Source organism: Rhamphochromis longiceps, linkage group LG17, assembly GCF_057381845.1.
Source record: "Rhamphochromis longiceps isolate RC_006_pf linkage group LG17, R_longiceps_female_GT1.1, whole genome shotgun sequence".
Lineage (NCBI taxonomy): Eukaryota > Metazoa > Chordata > Actinopteri > Cichliformes > Cichlidae > Rhamphochromis > Rhamphochromis longiceps.
The window spans coordinates 22,775,493-22,794,329 of NC_140573.1; the positions used below are offsets into that span (position 1 = coordinate 22,775,493).

General features: G+C 41.7%; 1 protein-coding gene across 3 annotated transcripts in view; it reads left to right on the top strand.

Annotated features, from left to right (window-relative positions):
- plxnb2a.1 (plexin b2a, tandem duplicate 1) overlaps positions 1-18,837 on the top strand; it is a 242,202-nt gene that overhangs the window by 50,228 nt on the left and 173,137 nt on the right. For all 3 annotated transcript variants that reach the window (XM_085386326.1, XM_085386328.1, XM_085386327.1), the window contains exon 2: positions 17,869-17,926. The gene's annotated coding sequence lies outside the window, so the exon portion shown is untranslated. The remainder of the gene's footprint in view (positions 1-17,868; positions 17,927-18,837) is intronic.

Here is an 18,837-nt window from a genome sequence, read left to right on the forward strand (position 1 = left end):
ATAGCTTGAAACCATGTAAATTACCCTCAGGTTTGTATGCCACTGTGTTCTTAATGAATTTCTAAGCTATATTGGAAGATAATTTGTTAAGCTTCTTGGTTTTTGGATGCGAAAGTATGCCCAAAGTTTAAAAAGATCATTACAGAGTCTGGTCCAGATCTACCTCCGGTATGATTTTTTTATTTTCCATTGAGAGTATTTAAAATGCCATAAGGATGTAAAGAAACCAACACAGAGCTGGTGTTTGCATTTCTGTCTTTGCCACGTTACAGCGCCTAACCTCTGCTGACTCATTTCTGCCCTCTGCTCGCTCTGTGTCTTTGTTCACTGCCTTTTCTGTCCGAGGATTATGGGATTTGCTCATTTCTCAGTGGACTTGATGTTACATAACTCGGTCAGAAGCTTTAAATTTGCACCATACGCTGAAATGCATCGGCGTACTCGGACATCACTCTCCTGCTCGTTCCGGGATCAACATTTCTGCTTTCATGTCATGTATGAAAGAGAATCGTGTTTGCTTTTAGAAATCCTTTTCTTTTTTTTCCCCAGGCGATGTGACTGAGTCAATTTTAATGGTGCCCTTTTTTTTTTGTGTTGCATGAAAGACAAAAAAGCCTTTGTTTTCCTATTGGCATGCAGCTGTTTACCAGTGGCTACCACAGAGGAGGACAGTTCAGGGGCATGTTTTCATGCGTTCTTTAGCATCAAAGACGAGCAGTCCTTCCATGAGTTTACCATTGATCTGATGTGGATTGTTGGTGATCTCCTCTATGGAAAGCAACCACACAGAGCTTCTGTATTGATATTGAAGCCTTTTGAGTTCTTTCTTTAAAGACTACGCCTGTGAAGAATTCACCCTTGACCTGTTCAGAAAGCAAAGAGCTCTATCTATCCCCTGTCGATTGTCTAACTCCTAAAACAACATCTGAATGTTTCTCCATTTGCCTCTAGTGCCTGTAGTGCTCTCGTTGAGGTAGAAAAAGGCTGATGAAGTTCAAAGGTCGAAGTAGAGGGCACGGTGGTGGTACGAGCTTCAACCAGAAGCCCTGGGTTAGCTACTCCGTGTGGGAGTATTAAGCACTGTTTTTAGACTTATTTCAGGTGTTATTCTGGGTTTTCTTTCGGATTATTACTTTTATGGACAGCCCTTGTTTTTATTTGTTTTGCCAGTAAAGTTTCTAACTCCAGCACCTTTAACCATAGGGTGGAATTTAATGTTGCACTGAAGGGATTAAGTGCTGTCACTTTTAATAGATGTTAAATATAAGCCCCAGAGAGAACAGCACAGTTGTGTTGGCCTATGTGCTCACACATTGGGTGAGGATGGGTGTTTACTTTCCATTTCACAGCCTATAACAGCAACAATGCACCAAATTATGGTTCTGCATCATTCACACACTGCAGAGAATGATGTCACCTATTTGTATACTGGGTGGAGTAAGTGAACAGGTAAAAGTAATAAGGCTAAAATAAGGTCCAAACCAAACAGAAAGCATGACGCTGAGTGGATTGGGGAGAGTGGCCAGGGTGATCTCAGTTGCAATCATTAGGAACCTGCGAGGCAAGACAGAGGGCTAACCATACACCACGGCTGGCCAAAGCAGGATGGTTGTCACACGCCAAACCTACCTGGTTAGTTTTAGGAAATCACGATGATTTAGATTAAAATGGCAGCAAGGGTAACCTCATGTTAGAAAGCAAAGTTCTCCAAACTGAACTATTTACTTCACTAATGTAAGTGTTATTTTTAAAAATCAACCACTGTTATCGTCTTTCTGGTGAGATCAAAGTTTGCCATCGTAACATTCAATGCAGTACTTTAATGATCTACCAAACATCAGAATTGCTCCTGTATCATGGTATACCTGCAGTGATGCATTTTTAGAGTTAGATTCTTGTATTCGGGCCATTACAGTGGAAGACGATGTAGCCAGTGTTTACGGGGCTGGAAAAGGCTCCTGCGAGTCCCTGAATTGTCTTGTAATTCTATCAGACTGACTTAGGAAAACTTGTAAATCCACCGTAAAACTTCAAGGTCGGAACAAAGCGCGTATTAATGTGTTGATAGGAGTCTGTAAACTCTGAGTGGGTGTCAAGGAGCAAATCTAATACTCAGGAAGTAAAATTCCGTTATCTGAGTTGCCAAGTTTTATTGATGACCTGATTCCATCCGTCCAATTGGAGTCCTCAGAAGAGCACAATGTGCATTCATGATGCTGGATGTTTTTTGATTTTTTTTTTCCCCTTTCAGAGTTTGATTTCAAGGTTGAACGATTATTTTTCTATCCTTGTTTTGTAGCTTGACCCCTGAGTGAATGTCTTCTGAATGGTAATTCAGAAGACTGTTGATCCATGCTGTGGAATTTAGAGCAGTGGTTTTCCAAACTGTGGCTGCTACATTACAATATGTCAGATATTCTTCATCACTATTTTACTAAGTCGTGTGTGTGTGTGTGTGTGTGTGTGTGTGTGTGTGTGTGTGTGTGTGTGTGTGTGTGTGTGTGTGTGTGTGTGTGTGTGTGTGTGTGTGGGTCACTGTAATTTGCAGTGAAAGACGCTGACATGCAATCCTGTAATGACAAAGTATCTGTGTGTTTTTCACAATATGCTAACGTGATGTAAAAGCTTGTAGTTAAGTTATTAAATTGTATTTCTGTAGCAGATTTAAAACAAAGCTTTACACTAAAATAGAACAGAATACACAGATCCCTTACATCCAATAACACGATCACAGCTCCAGAAATCATCAGTTTCCAAATGATTTCCGAATTAGCTGAAAAAATACCAACAAAAGCAAACATTTTATCACTGTAATGGCAAATTCAGAGGACAAAACAAGATTATTTTTTTAATATCAAGAATTAATACTTTATACAAAAGAGTTCAAATATGATCCACAGTTGATCTGTGGGAATCCTGAGTAAACCAGAGCCAGTCTCTGGACCTGTTGCCACTGGCTGCTGATAAACACATTACCAATATGGCCAAGCAAGCATGACCCTGCAAAACCTCTTCATCACTGGGAGGTGCCCTGGGCAGAAACACAACAATGGGACGCTTCTTTTAGTTATTAGTCATCTGCATGATGCTCCTGAAATATCCCAAGTCTGGCTTGATGATTGTAATTTGCTTTGCTGCTGAGCTTATTTAACCACTTACTTATTAAACTCATTTGACTTGTGTGTAACACAAATTTCAATTTCTCTTCATCACACAATGTTGACCTTGTATATAGGTAAGAAGACTTTCCAAATAAAAACACTCCAAGATAACAGGGAATGGATAGAGTGGATACACTGCTGCATTATTATATAAACTACTATTTTAACTGTGTGTGCTGGAAAGCTGCTAACAAACAGAACAATCAGGGTTGTTGTGGTTTAGATGTTTTGTTTCTGCATCAGTGTGAGGCTGCAGAATCTGAATATACTGAGGGTGACGGGCAGGTCAAAGGCTGATTGATCTTTTTCTGCTTTATTTGGTTTTATGAAATCAAATGTGTCCTTATAGCACAATGAACCAAGTGTGTCAGTATCAGAATTGTGCAACAAAACAAAATGAAACAGAAACAGTATATCAGGTTTATTTGATTGATTATTAAAGTGAAAAATAAAATGAATCTTGACTCAAAAATAGTATGACAGTAAGAAGAAATCAAAACCCACAGAACACTGATACATCTTAAGCCTGTGATGCTGTGTGTATCATATTTATTCCATTTGTTTTTGGGAAGTCTACATCATCAGGGTGTTTTTGATTTTCTTTTTTCCTAAAAAAAAAAAGAAATTGCACAAAAATGTTGGGTGGAGGAAAAACGATAGAAATGAACACATTAAGCAAATTTATAATTAATTTCCTTTAACAATGTCAGAAGGTTCACTTCATTTTCCAAAAATAATATAATGTGGCCATGATTTCATAGTTCAGGCTGTACAGGGTTGAGATCTATCTTAAAAGGGTCGATGGACCACGAGCATTTGATTCAGAGAGGAACGCTCTCCCAGCGTCTTCCTCACCCATTAACTTTAAAAGCAGTTGTTCTGATCTAGTGTTAGAGCAGCTCTGAAATCTGAACCATTTGATTCGTGTTTCCTAATCTGGTCTGTGCTGTTTGAACTCTTAACCCGGTTTTAACGGATTTCCTCTTTTGGCTTCTTCACCACAGTGTGAGTGTCAGTGTCTTACATGAAAACACTTCTCACTACCATCTCGTAAACCTTCTGGACTCCACCCTCTCCAGCCTGCTTGCGCTCTCCTCTTCACCTCTCTTGTCTGTTGCTTTTGATGGTTGACCCCAGGTATTTAAACTCATCCACCTTCACTGCTTCAGCCTCCTGCAGCTTGGCTGTTACACCCACCTCCCTCTCATTCGCAGGCATGTATTCTGTCTCGTTTTCATTCCTTTCTTTTTTTTCCCCCTCTGCAACACCTTGAATCTCCGTCTGTGTGTGAAGCAGAGTTTAAATAAAATTGCTTCGCTTTGCCAGAAACTACTTTCGATTTGAGCCTTTGAGTGTTAAACTAACAGCTGCAGTCAAAGATGCCGCTAATGGAAAACAAATCAGAGATATTTCATGTGTTTCTGTTCTGGTTATTAAAACATCTTAGAAAACGCATCCATTACATCTTGTTAAAGTGACTCTGTGAATCAGTTCCCGTGGCGAAACTAGGTTAGCATTAATAATCTCAAACCCAAATGAATGTAATCCATCAAACGGAGTCATAACAGCCCTGAATGACTACAGAGTGTTTGGAAGTGATGCTGGATTTATTCCTACATTCATCTTTTCCTCCTGCCTCTCTGAGCATAAACTTTTGAGCGCCACACAAAATCAATAGCGCCTGCTGGAAAGTTCTCGACTCGGATAATTACATTTGTTTACTGCCCGTGCACTCCCCTCCATCTTCATGTGAACATGAGACGTTATGTGTGATAAACCAATAAAGCTCAGCGTTGTTGTATGCTGTTACCCGACGTGGCCGTAGCACAAGCTTTACTGAGGGCCTCGTGTTGTTTGGATGCAGGTGGTGAGAATGCAGGAAGAAGGCACAAGTACTCGTTTATAATTTTATGACTGGAGACATTGTAGTGATGGTGAGAAAGGACTTTGGGTTGAGTGATGATTGTGTAAAGCCTGAACACTGCTACACCCTGCTGAGGCTGACAGAAACCAGCATTAGACACAGTTGCAGTCATAGGTATCAGGAGCCTTTTACCACCTGCCAAAAAATGCTAAGAGCCATAAAACAGTGGAACAGGAAATGCATTTAGCCATAAAGCTACAGTCAGCTGAGACAAACCAGGGCTGCAATCTTATGAATTCACCCTGTGTGCCATGTTTCCTCTAAACTGTGGTTCAAATCAAGTGTGATGCGTGACGACTGTTTCAGTGTCGTTATCAGACACAAGATAAGAGTGAACAAGTAAAACCAAAACACTGAGCTGAGGGAGGCTAAAACTCCCCTTGTACAGCCGAGGTAAGCTCAAGTGTTGGTGGTGATTGACATTAGGGTAGTGCAAGAAAATGGTATATGGCCTGTATTTGTATAGCGCTTTACTTAGTCCCTATGGACCCCAAAGCGCTTTACACTACATTCAGTCATTCACCCATTCACACACACATTCACACACGGGTGATGGCAAGCTACATTGTAGCCACAGCTGCCCTGGGGCGCACTGGCAGAGGCGAGGCTGCCGGACACTGGCGCCACCGGGCCCTCTGACCACCACCAGTAGGGTGAAGTGTCTTGCCCAAGGACACAACGGCCGAGACTGTCTGAGCCGGGGCTCGCACCGGCAACCTTCCAATTACAAGAAGAACTTCCAACTCTTGAGCCACGATCGTGTGACTGGACAAACTGTGTGTTTGTGTGTGTGTGAGTCTGTGAATTACAATCTGATGGGGCCAGCTTCCCTCCTGATGCTTTGTGTTTGTGCTCTGTCGCACAGAGTTCACGGAGGGGCCGGGGATGGCGCAAACAGGCCTGCAATTATGGCCAACCTGCTGAGCAGCGGGGTGCTCGAGGACGCTAACAGTTCTCTATGAGAACCTGATGTTCTTCAGGCTTTGAAAAGTTAAAAACTTTCTCCTTTATGTAGGAAGTCAGATGAGTTCAACATATTTAAATCCAACTAAGGTAAAACTGATCCCCCTTACTTCTCCCACTGGGAAACTTACTGAGCTTGTTGGGAAACTTTCGGTTTTGGCTTGTTCTGCAGCGTCTTTTGGAAACATTTGTGGCCCAGCCATGAACTTTTAACTTGTATTGTAAGGTGAAGACCCTACAATGATAAGGAAAAAAGGACACTTTTAACATACTTCCCCACCTCTAATAAACCTATTGCAGGCAAAAAAAAGTATGATTAAATATTGCGTGTTTTTAATTCCTTAAGCAGTTTCAGATTTACTTGGATTGCACAGTTTTAACATAAAAGTCGAGTGAATCCAAGGTTTTTTTTTTTTATATATACCATAACATAATCAAATAACGTCTGCAGTGCTCAAGGATTGTAAGTGTAAATGCAGTTGAATTACATCATGTTTTCATATCTCTTTAGGTGCATGAGATCTGGTTTAGTAAATGATTACAGTTTGAAACATTTCAGAGTCAGCCCAGACTTTCACAATCACCGCATCCCTCGCTGCCATTTGAGCTGTTGTTTATGGGAAACTAATTGGTTAGTTTAATTTAGGAGTTTCGTGTCCCTCGGAGCATTGCAGCAGAGATTCTGCTGATTGTAACACTGGGATGTAAAACCGACGGCCTCTGGCTGAGTCCACGCCGTCACAATATCCTTTCTCCTGATACGATCTGGTATCTACGTCGAATATCATCTGTATGCTCCCTCCATTTTTCTCCGTGTCCTCCTCTGCTCTGAGCTATTCGAACCCTCACAGCACAGAAAGTGTTGCTGCAGTGTGTGACTGGCCCTTCGTGTTATTCTGGAGACTTTAAAGGAGCCTCTACTGACTTTATTTGTCTTCATATGCTGTGTGTCAGCTCAGATTTTCCTGATGAAATCACATTTATGTGCGCTGGAAATCTGTTTGATTTTCAGCCCCATACTTGGCTTTAGTCTGTGGCAGGCTGGTTTTGTGAACCGAGCTGAGCTGCTGCACTCGGAGCTCTTCAAAGGCCTGCCATAAAACCTCCGGATCGTAATCGGATGCTGTTCAGACTTCACATTGTAATTATGTCTCAACAAATTCCTGTCTGCACACTCCTACAAAGGAAAGATGTGTGTTGGTTTGTTTGGGGTTTTTTTTTTTTTTGGTGTACAGTTGATGTGTACAGTCTTTGACGAGTGGGGAGGGGGCCTTATAAGCTGCATGTTATATCACATTAACATTGTGTTTGAGGCTGCTGATGTTTGTGTGCGATGCTGGTGTAATATTTGCACAGATGTTTGTGTGTGAGTGTGCACCAGCAGCTTATCTTTTCCATGCTCTTCTCACCAAGTTTCTTTGGTCTCAATTGGATGTGAAAGGAAATCCCATGTCTGCAAGGCTTCCACTACAGGCACAGAACTGTGTGTGTGTGTGAGTGTGAAGCCTTTACCATGCCACAGTGGATTAACCACACAGTTTGAGCAGTAACAGTGAGGCTGTGAAGGATTCGGAGAGAAAACAGAGTGTGAGCCAATGAGAGGCAAAAAGGAAGTGAAAGGGAGGTTAAGGCTGATGGATAAATGGTGTTTTTTCAAAAACACCGCCACTTTTTACACTAATCTCTTATTTAAAAACACAAGAAGAGAACACACACACAAGTTGTGAGCTGCAATACGTGTTAAAGATGAGGTGTTCCTTTCAGAAACACAAACAGAGGCTTTTTAGGACTAATAATAACCACTTTTTGTTCCCTCTCTGAGAGCAGTTGGTAATTTGTTGTTAGAGGAACATGCCACAGTAAATCTTAAAGGCACAAGTTACAAAACACCCGCAATGAAGGACTAAATATAAAATTGGCCAATAAGCTATGCTGGTATGAAGAGGGTCTCGCCCATTGTGGACCAAACCTGACATTCAGACTAACAGTGAAGAGGCGGGTCGTGCTGCAGGGAATTCTATCAATGCTCTGCTTTGACAGATTGTAAAAACAACAGTCTGTCACTGTCAGAATATATAAAAATAGAGCACAGTTAACATCTTTGCATAACTTGATCGTGTGGACGATCGTGGCTCAAGAGTTGGGAGTTCGCCTTGTAATCGGAAGGTTGTCGGTTTGAGCCCCGGCTTGGTCGTTGTGACCTTGGGCAAGACACTTCACCCGTTGCCTACTGGTGGTGGTCAGAGGGCCCGGTGGCGCCAGTGTCCAGCAGCCTCGCCTCTGTCAGTGCGCCCCAGGGTGGCTGTGGCTACAATGTTGCTTGCCATTACCAGTGTGTGAATGGGTGAATGACTGGATGTGTAAAGCGCTTTGGGGTACTTAGGCTAGTAAATACAGGCCATTTACCATTTCCATGCACAGTGGTCTGAAACATCAAGAGACAAAAGCCGAAACTCTTGGGGATGTTTTATGCTTGAAAAGGGATTTAAAATGATTATAAGAATAGTGGCAATTAAGTTTCTGTAGTGGACTAAGCCAGTAATCGAAAATGGTTTCGGCTCTATATTGCTGGCTGTGGCTGTCACATTTCACAAAGACTTAAAGTGCAAGCTCACCTTTGAAGGGCCGAGGTGTCAAACTTACAGCCCATCAGAGGCTCCAGTCTGGGCCGCCGGACGGCTTTACAAAGTGAGAAAATTGCAGTAAAGTCATTAATAATTAAAGTTTTTCAATAAAGTGCACTACTATTTTATAAAAAAGTAAAAGACTTTCCGTGTTTAGTTTGAGTGTCCAGCATGTGAAGGCTTGTGCCTTTAAAGAGCCACTGTTGCATTATATTGTGGGTGTAATGTCAGAATGAGAAAATGTGGAAGAACTTGGATCTGCTCTTAAAATTACAGGTGTTTGTTTTTTTTGTTTTTTTTATAACCTCTCTCAGCTGTACATTAAAGAGGTTGAGAAGAAGAAAAAGGTTGTACTTCTTGACACACGATGGTTTTATTGGTTCAGCCCACTCAAAATCAAATTGGACTGTAGGTGGAGTTTAAAACTAAATGAGCTGAGACACGCTCTCTATGGGCAATCATAATAATGGATTGGATTTATATAGCGCTTTTCAAGGCACCCAAAGCGCTTTACAATACCACTATTCATTCACTCTCACATTCACACACTGGTGGAGGCAGCTACAGTTGTAGCCACAGCTGCCCTGGGGCAGACTGACAGAAGCGAGGCTGCCATATCGCGCCATCGGCCCCTCTGGCCAACACCAGTAGGCAAGTAGGGTAAAGTGTCTTGCCCAAGGACACAACGACCAGGACAGAGAGTCCAGGGATCGAACCGGCGACCTTCCGGTTACAGATGCGATTTCCAACCCCCTGAACCACGGTCGCCCTACGATCAGTAATTAAAGCACTGAAAAGTACTTTAGATATAAGTAGTGGCTGGTTAATGCATTGCTTGCAGGCAGTCAAGCGCAACTGCAGTTCCTCTCATGTCCACTTGAGGCTCTAAATGCTTGTCAGTCCCAATAGGTTATGTTAAAATGTCCAACTTTACGTCCAATTTACATCCTGATATGAAATATGGTTCATTTCACCTTTCACGATGACTCTACAAGCAGTTGGTATTGTTATAAATCACTCGTTTAAGTGAGGCCTTAAGCTGTCTTTAATTGGGGATGTGGCTGCTGGCTACTGACTTGAGCCACTGTTCTGAGAAACCGTCCTACTTTGGCAAATCGTCCTACCCGTATTATAATTTGATGGTGACTTCTGACTAAACCTAACCCTAATCCTCACCATAACCATAACAAATATTTACAATGGGTTCAAAACAATGAAGTAAATTAGGGTTTTGTGTTGTGCATATGCGCAGAAACAACAGGTTGGATGGTTTGTGAGGTAGGATAGATTTCCACAACACCACTGAATTCAACCTTTTAACCATGTTTAGGTTGTTATTTGCTCTTTTGAGCATTTTCAGTGTGATTTTATGTTTCCCTTTGTAAACTGGGGTTCCGGAGGGTGGTTGTCACTGACTGTGGCCTAAAGAACACCTGTGTCGCTTGTATAAAGGCAACTTGAGACGGGATGCACTTGAGAGCTTAAAAAAAAAAAGGAAAAAAAAAAGATCATTTCAGCACCATCTAGATTTTTGGGTGATTGCAAAAGCTGTCTGGACTGGTCTGAAATTACCCCATCTAACTAGTTTAGCAGCAGCTGAGTCGGTTATGTGTGGATATGATGGTGTTCAGACATTAGTAAGGCATACAGTGTATTTTCATCATGTTTCATCATTAATTGCGCAGCATGATGCTGTTCTTACCTCAACCTGGCAGCCGCTCGCCTCCTTCCTGCTGTTCAGCGAGGCAGCGCCTGCGTGTGAGTCATTGAAGGGGGAAGACGGCTCGGCTGCACAGCTTTGAGCTCGCTGTACCGCCCTGCTCTCATAGCTCGCATTTCTCGGATAAAAACCAGCTAGCAAAACTGATTTACAAGACTCCTCTCCACTCGGTGTGTGTGTGTGTGTGCGTGTGTGTGTGTTGATTTAGAAGACTTAAAGTATAATAAACTATCGTGACAATCTCTGCGAGGAAAAGCACATCAACCTGTAAATCACATCACAGCATTCAGCACTTGTTCTCCATCTGTCATGCAGCTGCAGCAGCAGTGTGTGTTTACAGTACACTCATGCAGGTTTCATTTTGCACATGTTGAACCTAAATCTCTGTCTTCCTCGTCCTCTTGTGGCTTTTTTGTTCAGCTTGTTTTTTTTATGTTTTCTCTGCACTTTCTGCGTCTCGTTGTGTGTATATGTTTACCTCACTCCTGTGTCTTGACACACTCATACTTATCTTCTCGCTTTTGCTGTCAGCACCAGTCATTTGATATGGTTTCAGTGTTATAGGGGAGGGAAATTCCAAGAAAGCAAGCGTTAACTCCCTTTATTGGATTTCCAGCCACCAGGGCCTTCCTTAATATCTATGCTATGAGTAACTTAACACCAAGCTGGAAAGTGTTCTTTACATTGGCACTGACTTTAAACTCAGAACCAGCAGTGATCTGAGTGTACATGGCAGAGGTTAACTGTGCTTTCAACCACTACAGGACATTCAACTTGACTTTTTTCTTTTGTTGAAACACATTTTCAAACACAAAATTTGTTCTGTTTTATCTTTGTTTTTGTCTCCACAAGCTTTAGAGGGAAATGGCTTCATCATTAAGTTCTAAAACCAGCCTCTGTGTCTACCTTCGGGAGCAAAGTTCCTCCTGAAACTATCAGTTAGAAATAGTTCTAGGTGTCGGCTGACAAAAATTAAAAACCATAGCTACTATAATTAAATGTGGCCAGTCTCCTCTTCAGGGTCCCTTTCTTGTGCATGTTTGAACAGATTCGAACAGAACTGTTAGTTGGAGATCACTTGGTGACAGTCCTGTTCTTAGTCCTGTGTAGTTGGACAGTAGTTGGTGCAATCAAAGGGTGGAGGGTGTGGTGTTCAGTTTTTCATCATCTGCTTTTTGCAGATCATGTGGTTCTATTGGCTTCATTGAGCCTTGCTTGCACTGTGACTGTCTGCAGCCAAATGTGAAGTGGTTATGCTGTGAATGAGCTCCAAGTCTGAGGCCTTTGTTCTCAGTTGGAATCGGCTGGAGTGCCCACTCCAGGTCGCTGGTGAACTTTTGCCCATGTGGAGGAGTTTAAGTATCTTTTGGTGTTATTTATGAGTCAGGGGAGAATGGAGTGGGATTGGTGCAACATCTACAGTGATATGGATGCTGTGCCAGTCTGTTGTGATGAAGAGAGCTCAGCTTAAAAGGAAAGGTGTGGATTTACTGGTCAATCTACCCTCCAACCTTCATTTATGGTCACAAGCTTTGGGTAGTAACTGGAAGAATAAGACTGCAGATACAAGAGTGGAAAATTAAATGATGTCTTGATTAAGCCTTCTAGATATGAGGAGGAGTTGGGTTTTTCTGAGTCAGGCACTTGGAGTAGAACGGCTACCTCTCGCCATTAAAAGGAGAAAGTTTTAGAGGTTTGGGCAACTTGGATGCCTCGTGGGTGCCTCCTGGATGTCTCCTAAAGGATGAGTTTTGGGGGAGTCCTTCCAGGAGGAGGTCCCGGAGAAGATCAAGGCCATGCTAAGGAGATTACCTCCCTGCTGGCTTGGGAACGCCTCAGTGCCCCTCAGTAGAGCCACAGGAGGTGGCCTGGAAGAGGAAAGTCTGTGATTCTCTTCTTAGAGTGCTGTGTGAATAATGAGTGATGGATGGATGGCAGAAAGAAAGTGGACAGATTTCCCGGGGAGCTAAATCTTGCTATTAGGAAAGGAATGGCCAAAAAAACTCCTTTAGTTGTCGTAGTAAACTTATGTGTCTGTGGTCTCTGTGAGCATTGGAAAAAGCATTTGCATGCTCCTGATTCTATTCATGACTGGACCTTAGAGCTTTGGTCTTAAAAAATAAAAAATTCTCCCACTGAAAGTTGCTAACGACCACAAAACGACCTAGCTGTCATCACACGATCCTGTCGATAGTCGATAAAAGCCAGGTCAGTATGACACAGACTTGATGCTGAGGATTGCAGTGAGCAGAACTTAATGAGAGGATGTTGAAAAGTAACGGCTGTACTGAAAAAGGTGCATGTGAAGAGGAGTTTTGAGAGGATATGTGGTAAAATATGTTTTTATTTATTTTAATGGGCTGATTTCTGGAACTTTTTTCATCACGCCTTGCATAATTGAGTTCAGATGGGGTTTGAGGAGGGAACTCTATCCAGTTTTCTTGATGTTCTCCGTTGTCTATCTAACTTGATATTAATTGGAGGGTCTTAAGGACATTTATTGTCCTTAGGCCTAAAGGTGGATGTCTTTTTAAGGACCCTCCAAGGGTTAAAGGCATATAAAGCAACACAACACCTTGAAATCTGTGCTGAAAATAGTGTGCAGACACCTCAAGCTGTTCTGTGGGGTTGGAAAGCCTGGGTATGATTTTTATAAGGTGCACTAAGAAAGTGGATGACACAAGTGTTGCCTTAAATACAATAAAAACAGTAAAGAGGTAATCATGCTGTCAACCTGTCCTCTGTTACAGAGTGTTTAATAAAAGAAACTGTCAGTGTTACTGTCTCATTGTGACAGATTTTTTCTTTGATTCAATTCTAAGTGGAAAAACTCAACTTCCACATATGTGTCTGTGTCTTTTCAGAAAATACATAGCGGTGTATATAAGACCGTCCCACTATGGAGAACAAGCGAGACACAGAAACATGAACACCCACTCCCTTTGAATAATAGACTGCTTAAGTCTCAAGGATGCTGTGCTGCAGTACAGAAGGTTGTATTTACCCCGTGGTACATGCATGATCGATTGACAGAATGTTGAAGGAATGCAAAATATCCAGTTGATTAAAAAGTGAAAGTGTTAAGATTCTTTTTCTGCTGTCAAATAACCGAGCTCCTCGCCTTACCTGAAAGCTCTCTCCACATTTATAGAGAAACATAACTGACCGTTGGTTTTACACCAGTTATGCTGCCTCTAACATTGTTGAGCATGACAGGTTCCATGGTGGGTCAGTGATGGTCTGGAGAAGCATAACATTTGAGGGCACAGACTTCTACACAGTTTACAACAATGCTCTGACAGCCATCAGGTATCTGGGTGAAATCCTTGGACCCACTGTCAGACTGGTGCAGTGGGCCCTGGGTTCCTCCTAGTAGACGACAATGCCCTGACTCATGTGGTGAGATTATGCAAGTAGTTCCTGGAGGATGAAGGCAGTCCATACCACTGACTGGCCCTAATGCTCACCTGAACAAAATCCAATAGAACACCTCATCGACATTATGTTTTGATCCATCCAACGCTGCTAGGTTGCACCTCACACTGTCCAGGAGTTCAGTGATGGTCCTGATCCAAGAGGAGATCCCCCAGGACACCATTCGTTATTTCATTAGGAGCTTGTATGCAAGCATGTGGGAGCGTACAAACTACTATTACTGTTTTGAGTTGCTGCAGTGACGTTTTGGCAAAATGCTCTGCTCTTTGGTTTTCAGGATGGTTTTGAATTCAGCCCTCTGTAGGTTGATGATTTTCATTTCGGTCAAACGATGTGGCATTCTTTCATTCCTAACATGTAACCAAGTCCATATCAGTGCAGATATCCAGCATTATTGTATTCCTAGTAAGATCTGATGTGTTTACTATCTACTCATAAGTTGGTCAACAGTAGCTTCAGCTCTCATTGAGACTCGCGTCGGCTGTGGTGTCGCTTTTGGCTTTTGAGGGAATCTGCTATCTTGTTCTTTCTTCTTTTTCTCAGTTCGTGGCCATAGATCAGGGCAGGGAAATAGGAGCTGTGACTTTTGACTTCTCCTTTCCCCTCTCATGAACAAAACCCCAATATGCTTTTCTCTAGTCTGCAAAGAGTCATGAAACCAGAGGCACCACATCACCTGCAAAATGCTAAATGCAACCTTGAGACTACAGAGTCAGACGCACGTCGGCTTTGACTTGAAATTCGTTCCATAATAAGTTATGAATCTGTAACAAAAGGAGCCCCCAATGGATTCCAGTATCCACCTGGAACTACTCTGACTTCTTGCTCACACTGCAGTTCAAATAAAAGCGATACAGGTAAACTGACGATAAGACAGAATTGGATTCAGGAACGCTTTGATTCAGCTTTCATTAAAGCGCGTGGTTTTTTTCAAATTTGATCAAAGCAGCTTTTTATTTCATGCATGAAATGGGGAAAAGGTCCAGATCACCTCCAACATCAGAGTCCTGAGAGCGTTAAAATTATCTCCTGTCATGCATTATGAATGGACTGAGGATCAAGCAATAGAAAATATTAACTGACAGCTTTCTTATCTTTTTAAGTCGCTTTTTTCTTTGTCATTTTCAACTAAATCTTGCATTTCCTTTCAAATAAAGTTTAATTTAGCTTCAGTTCTTTCCGTTAAACAAATGGGATCACCAGCAGATATACTTCTAAAGAATCTGGCCTTTTTAGTCACCGTGCTCTAATGCAGAGGAGCAAAACGAAAAAGCAAAAGGAAAGAAAATTAATCAGTAACTATTTTCTCTTTTCCAGCTCATACGGTGTCAGGATTTTGCTTATTTGTCTTTTATGAAACCTTAAATTTAAATATCTTTAGCCTGAGACTAAAGGCCTGGTGGATTTTATAAGGTAGTAATTAGAAGATGAATCCATAATGAAAATAATCACTGGTTTGACCTCCAGTTAGAGTTAACAGAATCATTCATTTATATTTCAGCACTCAGTGCTCCACAGAGAGAAGGAAATGTTTGTAGAAAGATAACCAAAGTTATTATAAAGTTATAAGTTTAGATGGAGAATTTCCAGCTACAACGCCTGAACTGAGACGCAGGCAAGCCGATTTCAGAAGGCCTCAAAATTTTCAATGACGCCTCACAAGATGAAGGATTAATAAGCAACGTATTTAACGAGGAATTCAGTCGTTAAACTGCCATCTTTCAGCTAAACAATGCAGCAAATTTGAGCAGGCCCTCTGGGTTTTTTCCTCCAGAACAAACAGCCAAGTCGGGCGTGTGAATGTTAGAGGAAATAACTTATCGCTGGGCTGCAGGTCAAACAGAGGCTAATCGTTTGACACTCGGCAGCTGGATGCATGTTTACCCAGCAGAGTTTGTATCGTGTGTATTTATAGGATCGGCACTAATCACCAGCAACAACTTCCCAGGGGTACACTCTGAGGAATATCAAAGCTAATACGAATTATCTTTTTTTATTTTTAAAAGAACTGAAAACAGACTTAACTGAAATCGTAGCCGTTAACCACTACTTTTTAAGACCTGTAGATATTAATAGATGTTACCATGTCTTTGACTTGTTGCTTTGATTCATTGAAGTCTTCACACGCATCCAAAATCTTTCAGACGCTGCCTTAATCACAAGGAGTCGCCACACTGGGTAGCTCCGCATGTTTGATTTGGCAGATTGTTAAAAATGCTGATCATAAGCACGCTGCTCGCAGATGGACACCTGACAGGCACCTAAACTTCAGCGACACAGAGAAGCGTCACGTAATCCACTTCAAGGGAAGAGCCGATTATTGATGTCAGCATGTGCACACAAAACGTTTTACAGCATTTACAAATCATTCTCATCTTCAGGAATCAAACGGGCTGCAGCGTGGCGCGGTTGTTGGCGCTGCTGCCTCACAGCGAGAGGGAGCAAACCATATTTATTTATTTATGCGGTGCTTTTCCAAGACAAAGCACTTTACAAAACTGATCTAAGATGGTGCAAAATCTTTTCAAAAAGGGGACAGCGGATGAAAGAATATAAAAGAACAAAATGTACAAAATACAAAAATGACATTTACACTCATTGGAGGTAAAATACTACAGAACTAAAAGTGGAGTAAGTCCACAGACTCAGCAGACCTCAGAGGAGCAGGCGGAGCGCTCCACAGCTCAGGTCTGGCAACAGGTTTCCTTTCTGAACCCAGGTGAACCTCTTCTGTGTGCTGTTTGCTCCAGGGGCGCTGCTTATTTCTGCCCACGGCACACCTCACAGAGCATATTCCAAATCTAAAGATTTTCATTTCATGGCTAAGTAGAGGTTTAAAAATCCTCTCTGATGCCTCACAGATAAGCCACAGGTGTCCACACTGGGAGGCTGGAGGAGGGGTAGCGTTTGAGGAATCACCGATTCATCGGGAGCTGCTTTGGGAGCTTCATGTCCTGCATAAAACCCTTTGGTTAGATTCAGTGAAAGATTGCGGTTTCGGTTAAAATGTGCCGTTTTTATAACGTTTATGCTGCACACATTGTCAGAAACTCTGTTTACTGGCACTGACACCAAAAAAGCTTGTGCAGAAGAGAACTTGAGAAAACTGAACTGTTTGTCCATAGAAGGAAAAACAGGTTCATCTTTATAACTCATAACTCTGATCAGTCAAATCTTTTCTTTCTGAAGGACAGATTATCAGATGGAGTCTTTCCGTGGACTTTAGTGTGTAGAGTTTCAGTTGGTTCGTCCATATTTTTCAGACATTTGGCTTATATGAACAACTCTGTTGCCTTTGAGCTTTTAAATTGAGCTAATGGTGCATTTAATGCATTTTCTATGAGATTCATGTTAAGCGTTTTTTAAAAGTTCCCTTTGTGTGAAGTGCGATGGAAATTCCTGCATGTTAAGAGCCGGGATCGGGGCGCCGTGTCATGAATGGCATGAAATCACTTTAATCAGGGGTAACTGTGAAGTACTGAAGACTGCGTTAATCTCAGCTTGGTCACCCTGCCAGGCTGTGGAGTTAAGTGTTCTGACTCGTGGCTGATTGGTAGTGTAGGTGGTTGATTAGTTTGGTCCAGATCACATGGACTACTAAAGTCTGATTGAGCTGAGTCACAAAAAAGTTGGAGGCTGAGTGATTCCTGCATTAGGCGTAATTAGCATGTGTGTGTATATGAGCAGCGTTGGTGTGTGGGGGTGTCGTCTCCTCTGAAGTTTACTTCCTGGCTGCTTCTTTCTCCTGTTTTTCAGCTGTTTCTGAGCATAATTAACCTTCTATCAAATGGTGGCGTAAACCTCATCGCTTCAATTTTGTTAATTTGTGTGTTTCAAGTCGAACTCCGTGGGAGAGTTAATTAGCGAGTTCAGATTTAAAGCTACGAGTGATTCGCCGGGCCGCGTTCACACAGCAGCAATGTTTTTGAATGTTTAAACCATCGAACCCAAAAATATGCATTTATGTTCGAAGCTTTGATCAATAAGTTTACCAAGTATAACTAAAGGAAATAACAAACTCAACTCTTGTGTCTTTCGTAGGTGAGGAGAGAGAGGTTCTTCATGTCATCAGGGTTCAACAGGCTTCATCACTGAACAGGTAAGATTTGATCACCTCCACCCTAATCTTCCCTCTTTGCCTTCTAAGATCTCTAATCAGAGCTTCACTCAGGACCTGCTTTCAGCCACCTGACGATGTTATTTCAATGACGACCTCAGTGGTAGACTTGTGATTGAAGGAAAATATTGATTTTTTTTTTTTTTTTTTTTTGATGATTTGGTGGACTGCCTGCTTGAGAACTCAACTGAACCCCACCTTTTTGTTCATCCTGAGGGTGCTAGCAGTCTTTCATCTGATTGCTTCATGTAGGTCCTCACATTTTCTAAGATTTAAAACATCTGTATACCTCTGGGAGCACTGGGAGATACATTTTAACTAGAGATGGCACGATACCACTTTTTTATGTCCGATACCGATACCGATATCATAAATTTGGATATCTGCCGATACCGATATGAATCCGATATAGTGTTTTTTAATCAACAAAACTGTTTTTTAAAATATCTTGCTGCATTTTGCAAGTCTGCAAGTTCATACTCAAGTTTAAAACAACAACTACACTAAAGCTATTCTGTTATACCTGTATACAAAAAAAATATTTCATAGTTCAGCAATACTGATCAATCTAATAAACTTAGACCTACACCATCCTCCCTATTCTGGTATTTTAAAGAGTACTTAGCGTAAATATTAAGCAACCTAACTAATAGGGTTCCAACTCCCAGCAACAACAAAAATAAATAAATAAAAAATAAGGAACCACCCCTCACGCTCCACCTCATGATGCTTAATCGACGTAATCAACCTTAATTTGATGCAGTGTGGAAAAAAAATGCACAGAAATCAATTATTTTTCAAGAAATATTAAATAGATTCAACATCTTTCTTCAACAAAATTGCAGACTGCACAGATGGTACCTTCCCAAAGGAAAAAGTACTATAGCTTACTA